Source organism: Chamaea fasciata, unplaced genomic scaffold, assembly GCF_029207755.1.
Source record: "Chamaea fasciata isolate MVZ Bird 193981 ecotype frontalis unplaced genomic scaffold, bChaFas1.0.hap1 SCAF_29, whole genome shotgun sequence".
Classification (NCBI taxonomy): Eukaryota; Metazoa; Chordata; class Aves; order Passeriformes; family Sylviidae; genus Chamaea; species Chamaea fasciata.
In genome coordinates this window covers 3,224,387-3,228,395 of record NW_027094114.1, presented here as the reverse complement: position 1 = coordinate 3,228,395, position 4,009 = coordinate 3,224,387, and the positions used below count along the sequence as shown (strand labels likewise).

Genomic DNA, 4,009 nt, shown 5'->3' with positions numbered 1-4,009 from the left:
CAATATCCATATTTTAGTAAGTCATAAAAAGGTGTCAGTATTCAAAACTAGTAACAAACTGTTAGCAGCTTCTCTTAGAAAAATCTTTTACATGGGTGGCTTCTTCCCTCCTCACCAAATGGCAATCAATGCAAAACCAGCACAAATAGTAAAAGAGCAGGAGAGAGAGAGGAAAGAAAGAAGAAAGAAAGAAAGAAAGAAAGAAAGAAAGAAAGAAAGAAAGAAAGAAAGAAGAAGAAAGAAAGAAAGAAAGAAAGAAAGAGAGGAAGAGAGGAAGAGAGGAAGAGAGGAAGAGAGGAAGAGAGGAAGAGAGAGAGAGAGGGAGAGAGAGAGAGAGAGAAAGAGAGAGAGAGAGAGAGAGAGAGAGAGAAGGAGAGAAGGAGAGAAGGAGAGAAAGAGAGAAAGAGAGAAAGAGAGAAAGAGAGAGAAAAGAGGAAGAAAGAAAGAGAGAAAGAAAGAGAAAGAAAGAGAAAGAAAGAGAAAGAAAGAAGGAAAGAAGAAAGAAAGAAAGAAAGAAAGAAAGAAAGAAAGAAAGAAAGAAAGAAGAAAGGAAGAGAGGAAGAGAGGAAGAGAGAGAGAGAGGAGAGAGAGAGAGAAAGAGAGAGAGAGAGAGAGAGAGAGAAGGAGAGAAGGAGAGAAGGAGAGAAGGAGAGAAAGAGAGAAAGAAGAGAGAGAAAGAAGAAAGAGAGAAAGAAAGAGAGAAAGAAAGAGAGGAAAGAAAGAAAGAAAGAAAGAAAGAAAGAAAGAAGAAAGAGAGGAAGAGAGGAAGAGAGGAAGAGAGAGAGAGAGGGAGAGAGAGAGAGAGAGAAAGAGAGAGAGAGAGAGAGAGAGAGAAGGAGAGAAGGAGAGAAAGAGAGAAAGAAAGAGAGAAGAAAAGAAGAAGAAAGAAAGAAAGAAAGAAAGAAAGAAAGAAAGAAAGAAAGAAAGAAAGAAAGAGAAGAAGTCTTTCATTAGCAAATTTCCAGACAACACTAAGCTAGGAGCATTGTCCATCAGTTGGCAGGTAGGAGGGCTCTGCAGAGAGATCTGGAACGGTTGGATGGGGTGGGCAGGATCCAATAAGGTGAAATTTAATAAACCCAAGTGCCCAGTCCTGCATTTTGATCACAAAACCCCTCTGCAGTGCTCTAGGCTGGGGACAGTGTGGCTGGACAGTGCCCAGGCAGAAAGGGCCCTGGGGGTTCTGGTCGACAGCCAACTGAACATGAGGCAGCAGTGTGCCCAGGTGGCCAAGAAGGCCAATGGCACCTGGCCTGGATCAGGAATGTGTGGCCAGCAGGAGCAGGGAGGTAATTCTTCTCCTGTACTCGGCACTGGTGAGGCCACACCTCGAGTGCTGTGTCCAGTTCTGGGCCCCTCAGTTTAGGAAGGATGTTGAGACGCTTAAACGTGTCCAGAGGAGGCAAGAAGGCTGGTGAGGGGGCTGGGATGTGCTGGAGGACACTGGGAAGGCTGCAGGGGACACTGGGATGACACTGAGTGTGACTAGGATGCATTGGGGGGCACTAGGGGTTACTGGAACATACTGGAAGACACTGGGAATGTTGGAGGGGCACTGGAGAGGGACACTGTGAGGGACTGGGATGCATTGGGAGGCATTGGGGAATGCTGGGATGTACTGGGGGTCACTGCAAGGCTTAAACGGGCACTGGGGGGACACTGAGTGACACTGGGATGCAGTAGGGAGGGACTGGGGGGGACTGGGACAAACTGGGAGGGATTTGGGAACACCATGGGGAATAGTGGGGGAGGACTGGAATGCACTGGGAGGGACTGGGGACAATGGGGGTATACTGGGGTCAGCTGAGGGAGGCTGGAAGAGACCGGGGGGTAGGGGGATGTTGTACTTGGAGAGCCTGGGGATACCGGGGGGCACACTGGAGGGGACTGGGGGGGTGGGTACTGACATGTACTGGGAGGAACTGGGGATCCTGGCATCCCACAAACCTTCCCTGGTGGACTCGGATGTCCGGGAACCCCCTCTCCCTCCCCGGCACCAAACATCCGGGTACCCCCCGCCCCTCCCCCCCGTGGGACTCAGGCGTTGGGAAATATTGACCGACGGGGGGGGCGGGGGAAGGGGGGACACGGAACCGCCCGCGGCAGGACAGGGTGGGAACAGCCTTTCCCGCCCCGCAGCTGGCCCTCAGCACATTCCCACGCTCGTGTTTTCCCAGAACTCCCAGGCTTTTATCTCCAGATCACCCGCAAACGGTGTTTTCTCCCAGGTTTTATTTCGGGGGCGAAACACAGGTTCGGGGTTTATAAAAATCCGGGTTTTCCGGATCTGAGGCAGTTTAAGGATGACGTCAGTGATGGGGTGCGGCCACCCAGGTGAAATGTCAATTTTCCACATCACTGGGTGGAAAGAAAGGGAAAATCGAGGGGGACTTCGTGGCAGTTCTCCCGGTTTAGGATCTTTTCCCCCTTTTCTGGACTTGTTAGGCCCATTTTTGAACTCTTCCCCCTCTGTTGTTGGTCTCTTTCCCCACTCTGAGGGGCTCTTTCCCCCTTTTTCATTCACTTTTCCCTGGTTTTGGGCGCTTTTTTCCCCCTTTTTTGTGCTTTTCGTCGTGTCGTTCCCCCCCCCTCCCCCCTTGCTTTTGAGGGGCTCTTTCCCCTTTTCTGGTGTCTCTCTTTGGTCTCTTTCCTCCCCCCGTCCCACCCCCCCCTCCCCCCGCTTTCACATATTTTCCCATATATTTCTGGCCTCTTTCCCCTTTTTCTCTCTCTTCCCCGCATTTTTTTTTTTGGCTCTTTCTTACGTTTTAATACTTCTTCCCCCCTCCCCCGTCCCCCCTCGGCTTTTCTGGGTCCTTCACCCATTCTTTGTGTTTTTTCCCACCATTTTGAGCTTTTCATCAAATTTGGGGGCCTCTTTCCACCCTTTCCCCCCCCTCTTTTCTCCTCTATCTTTTCCCACTTGTTTCAGTTCTTTTCCTCTTTGAGGGGTCTTTTCTCCCTTTCTTTGTTCTCTTCTCCCAAACTTTTGGGCTCCTTTCCTCATTTATGTGTCTCTTTTTCCATCTTTTGGAGTTACTTCCCCCATCTGTGCTCTTTCTCCCTTTTTTGTTTTCTTTTTCCACTATTTTGGGGTCCTTTACTCTGATTTTTGGGTCCTTTCTCTAGTTTTGGCTCTTCTCCCTCTTTTTGGTCTTCTTTCCCATCTTTTGGGGGCTCTTTTCTCCCTTTTGGGGAACTCTTTTTCCCCTTTTTGGTCTCTTTTCCATCTTTTGGGCCTTCTTTCTCCTTTTGGGGGGATTCTTTCCCTTTTTTTCAGGCTATTCCCCCCCCCTCCTTTTTTTTGGCACTGTTCCCCCTACTGCCACCCCCAAGACAGTCAAATCCCCCTGACACCCCTCCCCCAGTGACACCCACCTGGGTGAAGTCGGGCGCCCACCAGGTCTTGGCCAGTGCCTGCACGTCGCTCGTCACCGTCCCGTCGGGCCCTCGCAGGTCGTTGCTGGTGGCACCGTCGTAGTCGCCGCAGAGGCCACAGAGCGTCGCCCGTGCTTCCCTGGGCACCTCCACTGTCACCCCCGTGGCGCCCAGTTCCACCAGGAATCCCGGGATTCGGCTGATCCGGAGGGTTGCGTGCGTCTCCGTGATGGTCAACGGTCCCGGGAGCTCCAAGGGCAGGGGCGTGGGGACCCCGTTGAGCTGGAGAACACCGAATTAGGGGAAAAAAGGGGATTTGGGGTGATACAGGGGTGAAGGCTACTTGGAGGAATCTGGGTGGAAAAGAGGGAGTTTGTGGACAAATGATGGGATGCGTCAAGGCATGGTGGGGGTAGGATGAGGGACAACCCATGGAGGTGCTTCTCTGACATGAAACTGGGGGGGAAAAGAGCAACCTTGGTCAAAATTATGGGGTGCGTCAATTTATGGATGTTTCTTAGTGACCACCACCCACACAGGTGCTTCACTGGTAGGAAATCAGGGAGGAAAAAGAGCAATTTGGAGCAAAATTAAGGTAAGAATATCCTGTGGTGCTGGTGGGATTGGACAG

General features: G+C 51.1%; 1 long non-coding RNA gene across 1 annotated transcript; it reads right to left on the bottom strand.

Moving 5' to 3' along the window:
- Window positions 1–2,217: 2,217 nt before the first annotated feature.
- LOC136302543 (uncharacterized) lies at window positions 2,218–3,582 on the bottom strand. The gene is made up of 2 exons (XR_010724079.1): window positions 3,379–3,582; window positions 2,218–2,358 (listed from the first exon to the last, which is right to left on the bottom strand). It is a non-coding gene; the product is annotated as an uncharacterized lncRNA (long non-coding RNA).
- Between the last annotated feature and the right edge of the window lie 427 nt (window positions 3,583–4,009).